This window comes from Octopus bimaculoides, chromosome 2 (assembly GCF_046866305.1).
Source record: "Octopus bimaculoides isolate indiv1 chromosome 2, ASM4686630v1, whole genome shotgun sequence".
Lineage (NCBI taxonomy): Eukaryota > Metazoa > Mollusca > Cephalopoda > Octopoda > Octopodidae > Octopus > Octopus bimaculoides.
Genome location: NC_142929.1, coordinates 154,229,668 through 154,249,432, shown reverse-complemented (window position 1 = coordinate 154,249,432; position 19,765 = coordinate 154,229,668). Strand labels below are relative to the sequence as shown.

The window sequence follows — 19,765 nt, the reverse complement described above, 5'->3', positions numbered from 1 at the left end:
TACTATTAAATAGTATTACTAACATTTTGTGTGCGGACGAGAGTGATGAGAGCCAGAAATTTGGTACTCTATCAGTACCAGGGGATTTCCACTTATGAGCCTTCGTTAGTGCCCTCCTTAGGTCGGTGACTGAGATGTCTTCCCATACCTGTTCTTGTAGATTTTTGTAGGCATCTTGAGTGCGTTTGATCCAGTCTGCATTTTCATTGTATGGTTTCTCATCACTCCAGATCCCTTTCCAAAAGTTTTCAACTTCTTCCATTAGGGGTGGATTTTCAATGGTTATTTTTTCTTTCCCTATTTCCCTGTAAAATGATTTGGCATTGGATTTGAACATCTTATTTTGCCTGTAGAATCTGATTCTTTTCTCAAATCTGCGTATTCTCTGAGCCTTCGCTTGAACTTTTTGTTTAAGTGTTTCATTCGCTGACATTAGTTCTTCTCTTGTTGAGAGTCCATATTTTCTCACGATCTTCCTGCTTTTTCTTGATCTTATATCATTTCCAGATATTAGCTCAGTTAATATTGATATCTCCCTTCGCAACGATTCAATCTCAGTTTCAATTCTACTCCTCCAGTTTGATTTTCTTTTCGAATTTGGTATTGTTGGCTTTTTGGGTGTTAAACAGTGCCTTTCGATTACCTTAGCAACAGAGTAAATAATTTCATTTAATTTATTAAGATCGGGTTTTAGTTGTTGTATGATCTCTTGTGTAACACAGTTGCCAATTTTTATTTGCGTTTTATGTTGGTGTGCATTTGGTAGTTTATGGAGTGGTCCTCTATCATTCATATTTGTATGCCCTACAACTGCAAGCTCATTCAGAACTTCCTGCTTCATTTCAGTGATAGATTTTCTGTGTTGTTCAGCAAATATGTGGTCTTCAAATTCTGTTTCGACATCATTTTCCTGGCTGTTTTCCCTAGGGTCATTATATTCTCACTTTTCTTCAGGCTCTTGAGTGGTTTCGGCAGATGGTCGCCTTTCAGTCAATGCTTGTGGTCCAACGTTCCTCTCCTCTGTTTCATTATTTCTTTCCTGACTTATATTTAGGTCATTCTCTACCGCTCTTTTAATAGAGGTCAATTCTGCATCTGTGAGTCTGGTATTTCTGAGGATATCTCTTCTAACATTTGCTAATCTGTTTTCATCCAGGTTTGGTCTGCTAGCTGGATTCCGGCTCCTCCAAATTATGTAGGAGTTTGCGGTGTGTTTCTCTTGGGTTGGCCTACTTAATGCAAAGTAATACGCGTATATTACTTCTTTATATTCTTCCCGGTTCCATTTAATTCTTTTACATTTTTGATTTTGTGGTCGGTGTGGTGGTGAACTTTGGGGGCTTAATTTGGGACAAATCCCGTCTAAGTGACCTTCCAGGTTCATATTCGGGGAAGATATTCTGCCATTTGAAAATTTTTCGTCGTCAGGCTGACAGATTCCTGACAGGCGCGCTTCCATTATAACCATTGGACAAGCGATTTGGTGTACTGTTTGAATTTTTTTTTAAGTAAAGTTAAATTATAATTAAATTTTCATTTTTTTTTTGACAATTTTTTTTTTTTTATTATTATTATTATTATTATTATTATTATTATTATTATTATTATTATTATTATTAATATTATTATTATTATTATTACTATTGTTATTATTCAGGTCACTGCTTGGAATCGAACTCGGAATCTTGGGGTTAGTAGCCACGCTCTTATCCACTTCGCCATATGCCCGTAAACTCCGCCATATGCCCGTGGGTATATGGCGTAGTGGTTAACAGCGCGGGCTACTAACCCCAAGATTCCGAGTTCGATTCCAAGCAGTGACCTGAATATAATAATAATAATAATAATAATAATAATAATAATAATAATAATAATAATAATAATAATAATAATAATAATGAACTTCTAACCTGTTGTCTCTTGAAGTCTCTGGGTGAGACTTGGATCCAACTTGTACAAATGCAAAACAAAAGTCAAACATAAAATAATAATAATAATAATAATAATAATAATAATAATAATAATAATAATAATAATAATAATAATAATAATAATAGTAATAATAATAACATCGTTAAAATACCTTAGGAATGAGATCTCAGGTTCTAAATTTCCCCAAGACACCTGATGAAGGCTGAGGGCATATCAGCCGAAACGTTGTGTTAACAACAAATAAGATGAGGACAAATATCCGTCAAATGTAAACAATGTAAATAATGTATATAATTCCTCATCTCTTAAATATAGAACTGTAATATAATTTATATTTGAAATAGTTACAGAAAGTAAGAGCATTTTATCAGAAATCTCTTACAAGTCTAAACATATTAAATACTTTCAATGATATGTTCTCATTTTGTGAAGGAATAGAAGTGGTTATTTATTTTGGTTAGGTAGATAGCACCTTCTGAAATAATCTTTCAAAAAAATCAGAGTAACCTTTTCTATTTCAACATTTCCATAAAATCTTTATATACCATATAATACATAACTCTGATTGCCAACCGTTAAGCAATTATCATGCTAGCTAACAAGAAAGAACGAACTTTTCCAGCCATTTTTTGCTCTCCTGTTTTTTTCGTTTTTTTGTTTGTTTGTTTTTTTCCAAAGTCAGAAACTTTTCTGTAACTGTTCTAATCGGGACAGTTATCTTTCTATTTAGAACACAAAGACTAATATATACTGAATGGAGTTTTGCTGAATCCATCCTAAACGTAAAAAAATTATTGAGCAAAAGTAAAAAAGGAAATAACTTATTGACAGAAGAAACTTATAATTCGAAGTGTCATATTCAATCAAATTTATTTAGTATGCTGGAAAATGGAAGATTGCAAGATATACGCTTGTCATTTTGAATATGATCATTAATGAGAAACTATTAAAAACTCTCCATTTTCTATTTTTAACCTTTTAAAGCACAATTTTTTACTTAAATAATAAAAATTGGTCATTTAGATATAATTACTAAATAAATTACATCAGAACATAGGTCAAGGTCACTTTAATATGTACATGTATGAAAGCCTTTTTCGTTTATTATTAGGCGAGATTAGTATTTTAAACATTTAATTTGTAATCGCTAACAAAATTCAATGAATAGCACGAATTTCTTTTTAAAATATTTGATCTAATATTGACTTGAATTTATTATCCCTTCTTACAGATCCTGCTATTTTATGTACAAGATCTAGTCTTCCCTGAGAACACCTGATGATCTGACGTTACAAATATAAAGAACAAAAATATATTAGACCAAAAGGTGCTATATCGAGATTTGGACTAGTTAAGAATTTATAATTTTACAAAGACATTGTAATATCCTGCTTGCGGCCACCCATCTCGTCTGCTTTCTTCAATTCCTTTTTGCCTCCTTTTCGCGCCTTTCAATCGCCGTATTCCTATCCGGTAAATAAAAGGAAGTGATAAAAGGGAAAGACATCTACAACGCTCAATCGCCAAGTAAATCGTGCCCTATATACTAATGATTTCATTTCATATTTTTAAATCGACGCAAGAAATCCAGAGTCGTTTTGTATGCTTTGCTTTATACGCCAGTCGAAAACGTTTTTATTTTGTTGAAAGGTGTTTTTTCTATATTGCGCCGTTGTAAACCTGGCAGCATGTGATCTATTATTCCGTAAATGGTGTATAGCTTTTTCATAATATACATATACATATATACATATATACATATATACATACATACATATATATATATATATATATATATATACTTATATGTATATGTTTGTCTATACATGTGTGTATATATTAAATATATATGTGTGTGTGCGTGTGGAATATGTGCGTTTATATGTGCGTGTGAGTGTGCGAGAGAGAGGAAGTGTATATGCAATGATTGTAAATGTATCAATATATCTAATGAGGAGTTTAACAATGCTTATGTTATAAACATATACTGATGTGTAGATATGTAGACATGTATCCTTTTAAAACTTCATAAACAGGGAATAACCATATATTCATACAAGCAATCAAAAGTTCGAAGATATTTGTATAAAAATACACGCAGCATTATTTCTCTATGCTTCAATAACAATATATGTCACATTATGTCGATCTGAGATTCAGAGATATTTCAGCGAAATAATATCATTTGCCAAAGTGTACGCTAATAGCTTTGCAACACCTGTACCTGAGTATACCTGTATGTATGTGCATATATATATATATATATATATATATATATATATATATATATATATATATATATATATATATATATATACATGCGTGTGTGCGTATGTATGTATGTATGTATGTATGCATATATATATATATATATATATATATATATATATATATATATATATATATATATATATATACATATATATATATATATATATATATATATATATATATATACATATATATATATATATATATATATATATATATATATATATATATATATATATATATATATATATATATGTATATATATATATACATATATATTAGTTTTGTGATTGTTTTTTATATAAAAACTTCACTGTGCGTTGCAAAAATCATCAGTCCAATATAAATATCTTCGGTTCTTTAAATGGAAATTACATAAAGTAAAATTCGGCTATTTATTCTCTTTTTATTTATTCATTTATTTATTTATTTATTTTGCATAACTTCATACACCTTCACACGTTTATAAGTGCGAGTTAGAGAGGGAATAAGAGCGTTTGAGTGTGTGTGTGTGTGTGTGTGTGTGTGTGTGTGTATGTGTGTGTGTGTGTGTGTGTGCGTGCGTCTGCTTGTATGTATGTGTGTGTGTGTGTGTGTGCATATGTCTTTACAGACACTTAATGACCGTGTAGCAGAGCCACATTGATTTTATCGTATAAATTAAAATTCGGCCCATTATTCTCAGTTTATATTATATATATATATAATTTCATAGAACAACTCATGTACTGATACATGTGTGCATGTTTATGAGTGTATTCGTACATACAAGTACACACACGCACGCACACACGCGCGCACACACTTACACACACACACACATATATGCATATATATATATGTCCGTGTGTATGTAGATTTATATTTGTTTATATATATACATATATATATAGGAAAATTTTGTTATTTTTTTAACATTCATCACATCATAAATCTCAGCTTCTCAGTTGTAATCGTACTACTTATACGTGATTTAGCTATCATTCCTTCACTATGATATAACATTATATTATGTCAAATAATATCATATCGTATCATATTACATATAATATTTTAGATGTAAACGTGATCTAAATTTTATCAGATAGAAATCCATAGAGAAATTGGGCTCACTTTATTTAATGCTTACGTTTCAAAACAGTTTTTATTTTCATTCTCTTTTGTCTATTTGGTTACTTAAATATATGGCTGAAGAATCTGATAACTTGTCTCATACTTCATATTCCGTAGTTGTTATTGTTAGTGATGATGATGGTGCTGTTGCTGTTATTTTTTTATTTAATTGTTTCTTTCTTTTAAATTTTCAAACTTTTAACGACTTAAGTTGCATATTCAAAATTCGGTACTAATCATTTATATTATTTGCGATATTTTCTCGTTTCCTTTGCGAATTTTCACTGCAAAACTAATACATGTTGGAAAATCTGTTTTATATTGATGAAATTACATGAAACAAAATATCCATTAGTTTTGTTAAATTTGCAATATTATACAAAACGGAAATATTAACATTTTTCCTTCATTTCTCTTAAAATATTTTATATGTTAATAAGATGTTCTGAAAACAAGTGCATTAGTATTTTTAATAAAATTTATATGATACAATAAGGTTGCTATATCATAAAATAACAATGAAATAACAATGAGACATGAATGGCAATAGATTTGAAATGCGACAAAATTAACTTTTAGCGCGGAAGAGTGAGTGTATGGAAATTATATCGTTAAAAGTTACGAATGAAATTCCCGATATTTCTGTGATATAAAAAGCATATAATCGGATCAGACATGGCAATAATAATAATATTAATACTAATACTATCACTACACTAATAATAATAATAATAAAATCAATGATAACATTAATATTAATAATAATATTAATAATGATAATACTGATAATAATAATAACAACAACAACAATAACAACAGCAATATACAGTCGCTTGCCTAGTCGGAGAAATATGGGGCAATACAGAAAGAGGATAAGAAAGAGATATTGTTTCTTTGTAGTAGAAATGTCTCGAAGCAGATAAAACAAAGTGCTTTGGAAAACACTTTTCAGAGTGCCACGGAACTTCCACAGAGATAACCGGCGTGGAAATATCACACGAAATATTTCACGATTTAATCAAAACTGTTTTGCAACAATTCATAGTCATAACTAATAAAATATAAATGGACCCCGAAATGTTGAGAGCATGATATATGACTTTCTTTTGAAACCAAAAGTACTCCTTTATCACTCTGAAATATAAAAACCAAGGAAAGTATGTAGCAGATTGTTAATGAGCCCAAAATTCCTAATGGATATCATAATGAAAGATTCTGTATCATAAGGATAACACTGGATGAACCAACGGAGAAACGATCCTATATGCAATTGCTTGAAATGCTAAATATAACTACCAAACCTCACTCAAATATGACGTACTTGAACAAAGGAGAGGATACATTGAAGATGTAGTTATGGCTTAGAACTAAACAATAACAACGACATTGATAATGACGACGACGATAACAGCTATGAGAAAGAAAGAAAAAGAAAAAAGCGTAGACCAAATTCGATGGAAATATTAACAACAGAACAGTGTATAACGATACATTATGAAATCATGAATTCATGTTCAGTGAAATGCCTTGTTGAGGAAGAAACTTGTTAAAGGTGGGAATAAAAACAACATTACGTAAATTATTAACACATATCATGTTTCAAACTCCCTCTGAAAATTATTGTTTGTCATCTCTTCGAACGAATACCCATGACTGTACTCAAAGTTTTCTTTTGGACTAGAAGCAATGCTGAGAAAAGATACCAAAGTAGAATTATGAAATATTTGGAGGAGAACAATTGTACATGACAGCAAAAAAACTATATTTATAATAATATTATATTTCAGTAAAGTAAAATAATTGGTACTCCTAATAAAGATGGCGACTTGATAGAATCGTTTTAGTATCGTCCAGAATGTCTTGTGGAATATATTTTGCATCTCAGCACTCTGCGTTCAAGTTCTACCAAGGTCAACTTTGCCTTTCATCCTTTCCAGGTCGATAAATGAAGTACCAATCCAGTACTTGCGTTGATTTGTTAATTGCTCTTTTTCTCTTTCTCCCTCTCTTTCTTTCTTTCTCTCCCCCCCTCTCTCTCTCTCTCTCTCTCTCTCTTTCTTCCTCCTCCCCTCTCTCTCTTTGTGGATTGTACTTGTAACTCAAAAGTCTATTTATTCCACATTATCATGCTGAATCGACGTGGAAAGTGTGTTCACAGCGTACATGCCTGTGGGAATCCACCAATGCCAATAGGTTAACCGTGTGTATGTGCGCGCGTGTGTGTATGCGTGTGTGTGTGCATGTGTGTGTGTGCAGTTTGACATTCAAGTTTATGTGCAAACTGTAATATCAAGGCCACTTTGGTGTGTTATTAATTACTGTCTTGATTGACTTATCAACTTTGCGAAGGATTATGAGTTTGAGCTTGGGAAACAATAATTACCTCCGTCATTAATCTGTTATTTATGATGTTTTTAGACCTCTTGGCAAAACTAGAAACAACAAAATAAAATAAATGAAATTTTGATCTAAACCCGAATGATATGGCCTTATCAATGACAAGGAAATTTGGGAGTAAGAGTGCATCAATTTTGAGAGCAGGAACTAGGCATTATTGTATAAAAGACGTAAGAAAATGTTACTTTAATATATTACATCTTATGGAGCAGCAAAATCTGTGCTGTCATCATTAAGGGGTGTGAAGTAGATAACGGAAAGTATTATTTATATCAGTAAAAAGTTAAGTAGTTATATCTAACTAATTCAGTGCTGTTAAACTTATTAAGTTTTTTCTATGTAATCTCAGTTACATGTATCAATTTATCAACAATTAGACTGGAATACAAAGAGGTTTTAAATAGATAAATCTCAGGTTTGTAAATTTCCGATTCACACTAACATCTTTAGTAGTAGTAGTAGTAGTAGTAGTAATGATAGAAGATTGTATTAATTCAGAATTTTACTGGTATTTACTATCATGGGAGCCATGAAAAATAAAGTTGACCTTGGTGAGCTATATATATTCAAAACGTAAAAAGCCAGAGCAAGTACTATAAGGTTCTTTGACCGGCACTCAAACCATAATAATATCAAGGAAAAGAACAACCCAAATGTAACTAGAGTACATGAACCGTAGTAAATATTTTGGTCCCGGTTGATCAAGACATGGCTTTGAAAGGGATGGACAATCTGTCACAGTACAAAGATTGCTAAAGCGAAATATGCACGATATGGGAGTAAGTTGTCAATGGTACCAATTAGTAGAACACTATATATGGTAAAGAAATGTTTAATTCTTAAAAAGCAGATATCAGGGCTACCAAGTTTACACACAGTTCAAAAGGAGCCCTACTAGATATAGTACACATTCTACGCAAGATGCGTTCATTTCAATAGCACAATTTTAACTGTACACTCCCTGTACACAGCCCATACCGACTACATTCATCACTTAATATTAAAACACAGAACGTACTCTACCTAAATCTCCAGTGGAATAGAACAACAAATACTTTACAAAACGTACGTAGCACTGAACCAACAGAAAATCAAAACGAATCCCACAACAAAGAAAGTTAATGCAGTATACAAGCTGAATTGAACATACTCAAAAGACAATGCTGCACACTTCTGGAACGCAGAGGTACACATAGTGATGCTGTACAAAAGGCATAAATTGTTGAAGTTTTTTTTAGAATTTTACAAGGCCAACAATTTTAGTGAGAGGGACCGAGTCAATTACACCCATCCCACTTCTCAGCGGGTATTTATTTCATTAACCCTGAAAGAGTGAGAAGCAATGTCAATATTGGCGGAATTTGAACTCAGAACGTAAAAAGCCGGAAGACATGCCGCTAAGTATTTTGCTTATAATGGTTTCTAATTTAAGCTGAAAGCCAACCGTTTTAAGGGAATGGCGTTAGATGATTCCATTGATCCTAAATTTGATTAGTACTTTATTTTTTCAATTATATATATATATGTATATGTGTGTGGGGGGGTGTTTTATGCATGCAAGCATGTATGTATGTATGTATCTATGTATCTATGTATGTATCACAATTTCTGTTAAGAGAGAATTTTTCTCCACGGTAACTGCAGTGTATATACTTTTAACAGTTGAAATATGTGACAAACATATTTCAACTGACCTAAACTGTGATTATACGTAAACACCGAGTTTGCGCCATTGCTTCGATATATATATATATATATATATATATATATATATATATATATATATATATATATATATATATATATATATATATATATATATATATATATATATATATATATATACATATATATATATATATATATATACATACATACATACATATACATATATATATTCATACATATATATATGTATATATATATACATATATATATATGTATATGTATATATGTATGTATGTATATATATATGGATGTGCGTATATATGTATATGTATTATGAACGTATATATATATATATATATATATATATATATATATATATATGTATGTATGTATGTATGTATGTATGTATGTATAAGCATGCACACACACATTTTTTAATATATTACATGCAAATATATATACTTAAGTATATACATACATGTGTGTGTGTGCGTGTATTTATGTATGTGTGTGTGCGTGTGTGCATGTGTGTGTGTTGGTATATATGTAAAGCATATATAGACATATATAGGTTAATGTTAAAATCTCTTGAGTGTTACTATAAACCGACCAAGAATCGAGGCCAGTTGAGGTCAAGTAACTCTTGAATGTAAGTTTCGCCTGCCCTCTCTCTCTCTTTCTCTCTCTTTCTCTCTCTCTCTCCCTCCCTCTCTCTCTCTCTCTTTCCCTCCCTCTCTCTCTCTCTCTCTCTCTCTTTATCGCTCTCTCACATTTCATCACTCCTCGCCGAACCGTTCAACTACTTCCTCACTACACTCATTAGACCATCCAGTCTACCCCGCTGACTGTCATGGCTCAGAGATTCCAAGATAGCTGGTCTACTGCCCCGCCATATATATAGCCAGTCAAAATGACCGACGTCAGCAGCTGAACTAGTTATGCCTGGACAAATGAACAGGATTACCATTATATCGTACCATTTTGAGAGAAACTAATGTTCTTTCATCTTAATAAAGACACTTTACAAGATAGCATCATAGTATTATCTATAACTATAATAAATCTACAAAAACAAAATTTCAACTGAAAAAACTTTACTATTGAAATGCTAAAATGACTTTTGAATCGCCCGAACATTCTCCTATAATTTCCCTAGTTACTATACATATTATATGTCAGTATATACATATGCATACATGTATATGTGTGTATGTATGAATATTTCATATATATATATATATATATATATATATATATATATATATATATATATAATTTAAATATGTGTGTGTGTCAATATATTATATATATATATAACAGATATATTTTAATTTCAATTACACACATGTATTCCTTTCCCTATCATTCTCATTGTTCAAGCTGCAATTAAGAGGCATTATAAAGATTGAGATTTTTTTAATTACTAAAATATTAATTCTCCAACTATCATTTAATACGAAACAACTTTGTAGAATTATATCAACTTCGTAGAATTGGTTTTCTAACACATATCACAAATTTAACCTATGAAACTTTCATAATTACTATTATTATTTAGATGCATGATATTCATAAATCTTGGCTCAACTTGAGAACATTATGCTTTTCATAGTTTAATTAATTGCTTAGATCTAGAATCTGGAAATTCATTTCAACAAATAAGCAAATTCATGTTTCTAATTCTGATCAATAAGAAGACTACGGAGAATTTTTTTTATCACAATTAAGGTGAGATATGTTTTCTAACCGAATGTCATAAAATAAGCTATTAACTGTTGAATGTACTTTTTATAACATAAGGTTAAGATTGAGAATGTATGCTAGGTATTTTTTGCATTATTTTTGCTATACTTTCTATTTTCAAGACACTAATATCAGATCCGAAAAATATCAAAGTATATATGTATTTTTACATGTATTGGCGCATTATTTTAATGAATTTTCTAACAACAATGCCTCTAAAAAGAGGTTTAGTTTAACTGTTTACCTTCCATGATCTGGCCATTCTCAAAATTTTCCACCCTGGTTTGTTTATGACAGTATACCTATAATGAACGTATAAATAGAATATTCCAACTTTATATTTTCTTATAACACACAATAAACATCTTTCATTACTCCTTTTCTCACTTTCTCTCTCTCTTTCTCTCTCACGTTCTCTCTCTCTCACTCTCTTTCTCTTCCTCTCACTCTCACTCTATCTGTTTACCTATCTCACTCAGTTTCTCTCCTTTCTCATTCAATTTTTGTTCATCTAAAAACTTCGAACTATCAATTATTGAAAATTTTTGTTTTTTTTTATAGAAGCAACTTTTGCCATGGCTTCTAGTGAATAGCATTGTGCCACAAAATTATAATAGAGTTCAGAGACTAAAGTCTCTCTGAAAAATATTATATGAATAATGAAGTGTTGTTTGTTTTTCTTAATACAAAATATCTTTATACCAATGTTTTTTACACATTGTGTTTATTTGAGATTGTAAACAGATATTGTATGAAAAGAAATATTAATTTCTTTCTTAAAAACACATATTCAGAATAATATTTTTCGCATCAGTCCCAATTAGTTTTCTCCAAACAACAATTGTATGATATTTACAATATAAAACAAAATTATAGTAACACACTAATATTTATATTAATTACGATTTCAGGATATAGATTACAAATTAACTATAAAACCCTATTATGTTAATTATTAATATGAATTATTTTGTTATGTAGACCTATGGCTAATAAAAGAAACCGTAATTAATAATATTAATTACAACGATAATAATAGACATCGATTTGTTCTGTTCTTCTATAACTACATTCGGGTGTCTCTGCGATTATATTATCAATGTCTTTCATAGCTGAGGTGAGAAACATTGAATGAATATTTATTTTGTAGGTCAGTAACTCAGAAAAAATGCTTTGGAGTTGAATTACAATCACATGATCGATGAGAAACATTGCACATTAGCTATAACCGAAACTGTAACTTCCTTGTTTACACTCAACATTTTTAGCGTCGTGCCATACCAAATTTCCAATTCGTGTTAGATAATAACTGACTCAAATGTTAATAAATATTCAACGACTCAACAATGGTATAATATCTTTGAGTATGCAAATAATCTTCTTTAATTCCCCGTGATTATAATTTGACACATTCAATGGCGTAAATGAAAAGTTTGAAAAATGCTTTGGACTGTAAAAAAGCGATGCTTTTATTGACTATTCAGTGGGATTCTTGTAAAATGCTCAGAGAACGCAGTGCATGATGGGTTTTAATTGAATGATTGTGATCGATATTTGATGTTGGCAAGCTTCTATTGTACAGGTGAATACTATGGAACACGAAAATACTACTGCTTAGCAAATGTGCATAAGAAGTTAAAGTGAGCCAGATAGAAACTACAATAATTAGAAAACTAAAGAACTTTTTCTTATAAGAAACTAAAATGTGTCTTTCCGATGAATAAGTTTTTTTTTCTTTTTTAAATATACAGCTGTATGAAAGATTTTATCCATGCAAAAGCTTCACTGAGATATTTTTGATTATTGAAGATATATTCAGGCAACTGCCCCATTGTAATGATTGAAATAAATCGTCATAATAATGGGTTACTACAGTAATCTTATCAAAATCTCAGTATTTATACGGTGAAAACAACGTTGTTAGTACATGGAGACATTATTTGCAAAGTAAGGCATTAAAATAACTGGTTTGCTCTAGTGTAAGAGTTAAACAGTCCGGGTTTGTATATAGAAATGTTGTAGCTTTCAAATGATTGTGTTTAAACTATATGAAATTCTAATGCCTTTTAGACGGCATCACTATCACATATTCATATTCACATATAAGAAACAAATACGGCCACAGATTTAAGATGTCAGCTCAATCTAAAGTCATGAAATAATGTTCTAAGCTAGTCGAGATTAGAAAACTGGTTCGATTTTCTAGTTGAAACCGTACAATTACTTCTAACCAATAAATTTTAAAATATCTCACCGTTAGTGAAATACATCACTATTTTTCATTTCCACGCGACTAAAACTTTAAGAAATATGTATTTTATCTTTAGGAATGATAAATATCGACAAATTGAACATGCCTTTTTGTTTAAAATTTGAAAAAATATAGTATTTGAACTAAGAAGCCATGTTGCAAAATTGAGGATTAAAATAACTACCCAGCCAAATTAAGACTTTTTAAGTTGATTTATTTTAATTCTTTACATTTGCCATGCTTTTATTTTTTTTTACCTTGTTGATTTTATACATGCAAATGAATGAAATAAAATTCTCCTATCTGAAAATTCTCCTTGCTAATACTATATTGTCACGACGATCAAGTATTACCCTCTTGTTTATTTTCTAATTAATTATTTTAATCATCATTGCTCAAAGAAAATTAATAAAATTCTGCACCATATAACATATACCTTATCACAAACAATTACGTACACACACACACACACATGCGCATACAACATATACATATTTATACACACAAACACATATATACTCACTCTTATATATGCACATACACAAACACGCACGATGCTTAATTTCGGCCAATGACACAGTTGGGGCAGACGTAATCATAAGCTGACGTTATACAGATTTCCTCTTAATTTTAGTGGCGTCTATCAATTGTTAGTTGATCTGGTATCTTACTCTTTGATATCGTCGATAGCATCAGTCACACAGCAAAGTTAATGAGAGTCTTAAAACAAAATTCAATAATGTTAATAAGGCAGTAAACTATAATTAGGTATCGATGAATAAAACTTTACAATTGATACTGCTCACTTCACTGTGGATTGCTTCTGTTCTGACGTTAGCCTTTGATTTCTGTTCGTTTAAAATAATCACTAGAATCTAATTTTCTGGTGTGACAAGTGTAGAGCGAACGAAGTTAGTTTCTTTGTGGGTGCAATTGTCAATTAAATCCTTGTGCAGCTAAACACATATTTTTCAAATCACAAAAACTTTTATCAAAATTTTTGCTGTTTGTTTAGGTTGGTTATTGCTGTAGTTTTTTTATAAATATGTGCGTAATGGTGTGTATATGTATAGGAGTGTTCATGTGTATGCAGGGCTGCAATGTGTTTTTATTTTTTCATGCTATATATATGTACTCGTGACACTCTCTTCTCTTTCTTTACCTTTTTCCTTGTATATATACATATATATACATATATATATATATAGTATGTGTGTGATGTATGTATATATATAAATATATGTATATATATATATATAGATATATATCACACCGACTGTCATTTCCTTTGCATCTTTTCTCTTCTTACTTCCTCCTGTCTACATATATTTATGTGTGTGTGTGTATACATACACATGTATCATATATTATAGATGTATGCGTGTGAATTTGTCAACGTTGTGCGCGGGCGAATGTGTGTATCCGTGCGTGTGTATAAGAAGCAATTCCGAAGCCACTGTATGATTCTATGTATATATTTATATATACATGTATATATTATACATGACTATGTATTGTTCATGGATATATATTTATTCTTTGTCTCTTCAGCTATCATTTCAGCACCTACCGCTTTTCTTCTTGAACGGAATTTGTTATCACTTCCCTCTCTTTAATTCATCATTCACATTATATCGTATCTATGAATTCCTTGTTAGACACTCTACAAAATCCTTCGTCTCACAGTACTGGGGTCAACTCGTTCTATCAAAATATTTCAAGGTGGCCGCAGTCCAATGACTGAAATAATTACGAGATAAAATATATACGATAGTAGCAACCCTATGAAGCTCATATTTTCTATTAAAATATTAATAAATGGTTAATGTTGCTGCTATTTCTGTTGTTGTTGTTGTGTATTCCCAGTCAGTCGTGATCGAGCTCACCTAGCCATCCCTGTGTAAACGTATCTCTTTATATAGTCATAAACACATCGTCCAGGATGCACTTCATTATTAGTGTACGATATGGAGGAAGATTTGGCTGCTACTTCTAGCAAGCTGAGTAACTATTTACTCCCTCGCTTGTTTAAAAACATCAAATAAATATTGGTGCAAGCTGACCATAAAATATATGGTTCTGTATGAACCTGGAGATACGATGATCACAATCTCACCTCCTTGGCTGGATTATTCAAAAGAGAGCTTCTTACTATTGATTGGACGACATACGACTGGTTTTGGGAATTTCATAGTTTTTGAGATTTATTAGTAAAAAGAACTGAATTCCACCATCATACGTGGTTAAATTCGATTAAATGGAACTCATTCATAAATTACAAGTCTATTTGCATTATGGGTTTATGATTTATCGACAGATTATATGACGGTTTCAAAAGATCTTATCGGCTGCAAAACTGCGAACTCATCGTTCTGGACTTGTGGTTGTGGTGAAGGCAGAAGATGACAGTTAGCGGCCGAAATAATATCAGCAGTGTTTTATAATTCTAGACAGCCAGTAGATATGCGATATCAATTCATGTACTGACTCTAAGTCTCTATTTTGAAGCCTTTGTGGTTGTTGTTTTTGTTTTCCTTTTTTGTGCTTTTTTTGCATTTGTATTTGTTTCTTTGTGTTTTTTCCACCCTTCCACTAACTATCATGTTTGATTCTGAGGTTCTATTTGTTGTTATTGCTGTTATGTTTACGATTTTGAACCACTTTACTGATTAGATCTTCAGTTATAAGACACTTGTTGTTATTGTTGCGTCATTTATTGTTATTGGTGGATTGGCAGAATTTGCTCTGATTCTTTACGTTCTAGGTTCGAATTCCGCTAAGATCGACTTTGTTTTACATCCTCCTGGAATAAATTAAATAGTGTATCAGTAAAGTTCTGGAATTGACTCCTACCAAAATTTCTAGTTTTGTGCCTATTAGAAGTCATTATTATCTTTCCCCTCATCACGCCGTCATCTTTAACCTCCTCGTTATCATCACAAACTAACAATAATTCCTAGTACCATCAATATCATAATCACCATAGTTACTGTCTCTATTATCATCATCACTATCTATATCATGCACCCATTATCATCATCATTACCTCCACCTTCATCATTGCTTCCTCCGTTATTATCAACATCCACCATCTCCCTCATGTAACACCATCCTCTCTTATATAGAGGACAATGATACTTGGATAATGTAATCCTTGGTCTATTACGTCGAAATATAAAACATGAAGATAATAACCGAAGCATCTTCGATAACACGTCTTCTGGATTAGGAATTACCTGGTGGGAAGTGGGGGCGTGAAACAGCAAACATTTATTATAATTGTTTTTATGCTTTTAATATTTCACTAGTATAAGGCGGTGAGCTGGCAGAATCGTTAGCATGCCGGTCAAAATGGTTAGAAGCATTTAATCCTCCTGTACGTTCTGGGTCCACATGCGGCCGAGGTCCACTTTGCCTTTCATCTCTTCCGGGGTCGATAAAATAAGTATCAGTTGAGCACTGGAGTCGATGTAATCGACTTACCCTCTAACCTAAAGTTGCTTGCCTTCTGCCAAAAATGTCAAACCAATATTTCACTGGTATTTATACACTAACGAATAAATTATGAATTAACAGCTTTGATTTTAGCATAAGTGATAAGCCTGTTAAACACAATTTCCGGACAGATCAAGAAAGTAGTAACTTTCTTCCCGACAGAGCGCGAAACGTTTATTATTCGTTTGCGATACTAGTGCATTTGATGCCAAATTATATAATTAGGTGCTTCAAAATATCAGAAACCAATGATCTGTTTTCTCTCTCTCTCTCTTTTTTTTTTCTTTGTTGTTTCTCTGGGTTGAGATCATACTGAAGTTATATGTTTACAATGCTAACTGGACTATATTTCAGGATGAGGGGTGAGATATTATGTGAACTTAGCATTAGAGATCCTTTCTAAAAAAACAATCGTGAGTTTGACATGAAAGACGCGTAGCGCTCATGATATTACAGCTCTCTTGATATTTCAGAGAGAGAAACTATTCTCAAGTTGAGCACCTGGCTCTGAGCCAAGTGACTTGCAAATCTTCTAATCGGCAGAATTAATTAATCAGCTTACTATATTATTAAAAGTAATAAAATTTCTATTACTCAGTTGTTTTTGTTTTGAAGCGTAATTTTTCCTTTACCCATATATAAATCAACATTTTAACCTCACCAAATATTGATTTCAAATTTTGGCACAAGGCCAGCAATTTCGAGAGAAGGGGTGAGTTGATCCCAGTAATCAACTGGTACTTATTTTATTGAACCGAAAGGATGAAAAGTAAAGTCGACCTCGGCGGAATTTGAACTCAGAACGTAACGACGGACGAAATGCCGCAACGCATTTTGCCTGGCGTGCTAACGAGTCTACCAGCGCGCCGCCTTAACCACACCAAATATTAAAAAATAACTCCAGAAGGAAAAAAGAGTGAGTACGCATGTGTGCGTGTAGTTTGATTTAACTATCACAAAGAACATATATATAAAGAGGACAGGCAGACAGACAAACAGAAACATGAGGATGCGAGAAACAGACTAAGAAAGGAGAGAGAGAGAGAAAGAGAGAGAGTCTGATTTTTAAACAGACATTACTCGGATTTAAAGGTTACAGAATACAAAATTAATTTACCGATAAACATTTATAAACTTCCAGTGTTATACATTTTATTATTTGGAATGAATCTAGGCTATTCTGCTTTTGCTTTTGGGATTTTTGTGTTCGTATTTCCTTTCGAGCAGACTACACTAGACCAAATTAAGAGTTTACTTTTGCCGTTGGAAATAAAATACATTTTGGAGCCACTGTGTTACTTTTCTATATTCAGCAAATAAGGGGTATAGTTTTCTACACATCTTATCGCAAAAGAAACTAACACAAACAGATACAAACGTACGTACGTACATACATACATACATACAAACATGTATATATATATATATATATATATATATATATATATATATATATATATATATATATATATAAAGAGAGAGAGATGAATTGAGAAAGAAAGGAAGAAAGAAAGAAAGAAAGAAAGTAAGAAATAAAAAGTGAGATGAGTAAACAGAAAGATGGAGACATGTTTACATGCAAAATACTTGTTTCAGTCATTATGCAGCTTCCAAGCTGGGGCACCATCTTGAAGTGTTTAGTCAATGCAAATCAACACCAGTTCATTTTAAGTCTAGTACTAACTATATTGGCTCTTTTTTGCCGAACCGCTATGTTACAGGGACGAATGACACATCCATTATTCTCTTACGGCTCACACTGTATGTTGTTTTAGTATCAACATCAAACCGCAACGACCGGATGTATGTACGTAAGCATGAGTGTATATATTGACGTACATACAAATGCATACATGTATATATATATATATGAGAGTATGTATTTAAGTGTGTATGTAGCATTACTGACCCTCCTCCTAGAAATGTTTTATTGTGTAAAGCGAATCGAAGCCCTGGACTGAAAGTTAAAACAAATCTCACTTCAAAGAGGATTAATGTAATTTAAATCGTTGATACGTCTCGCAAAACCATTTAAATAACCAACTATATTTCTCTTAATTCCCATTTGTCTAAACACTTATCTTGTTCATTATGTTTTAGTATTAGTATCATAGCAGCGAATACACAATGTAAAAGGTATGATATACACAATATACTAAATGCGTTATATTCTCGTTGACTAATTCAAAGTTATGTTGCATGTGTCAGACTCATTTAAAATTAATGACTTGCTGTGTATAATTTACAAGCGACCAACTCGATCAACATTAACACTGTAACTGTCAAAACTTAAGTAGAGTTTATTGGTATCATGATGATATAGGTCATTGAATATTAATTTGATCGTAAGAATGTTTGTATGTGTTTATGTATGTGTCTATGTATATATGTATATCTTTATACAGTGGAGACGGTTATACCAGTGGTTAGGGCAGCGGATTCGCGGTCGTGGGGTCGTGATTCCGATTCCCAGACCGGGCGTTGTGAGTGTCTATTGAGCGAAAACACCTAAAGCTCCACGAGGCTCCGGCAGGGGGTGGTGGCGAACCCTGCTGTACTCTTTCACCACAACTTTCTCTCTTTCTTTCTTCCTGTTTCTGTTTTACCTGTATTTCAAAGGGCCAGCCTTGTCACACTATGTGTCATGCTGAATCTCCCCGAGAACTACATTATGGGTACACGTGTCTGTGGAGTGCTTAACCACTTGCACGTTAATTTCACGAGCAGGCTGTTCCGTTAATCGGATCAACTGGAACCCTCGTCATTGTAACCGATGAAGTACCACAGATCTTTATACATACATACACTTATATATACATATACATATACATACGCTTGTGTATATATATATATATATATATATATATATATATATATATATATATATATATATAT

General features: G+C 31.7%; 1 protein-coding gene across 3 annotated transcripts in view; it reads left to right on the top strand.

Moving 5' to 3' along the window:
* LOC106870474 (carbonic anhydrase-related protein 10) overlaps positions 1-19,765 on the top strand; it is a 588,026-nt gene that overhangs the window by 498,639 nt on the left and 69,622 nt on the right. The window contains exon 12 of one of the 3 annotated variants that reach the window (XM_089347963.1): positions 3,164-3,259. The exons of 1 other annotated variant lie outside the window; for it this stretch is intronic. The gene's annotated coding sequence lies outside the window, so the exon portion shown is untranslated. Of the gene's footprint in view, positions 1-3,163; positions 3,479-19,765 lie in introns of those variants that run through there. One more of the 3 variants, XM_014916580.3, reaches the window with a different exon arrangement.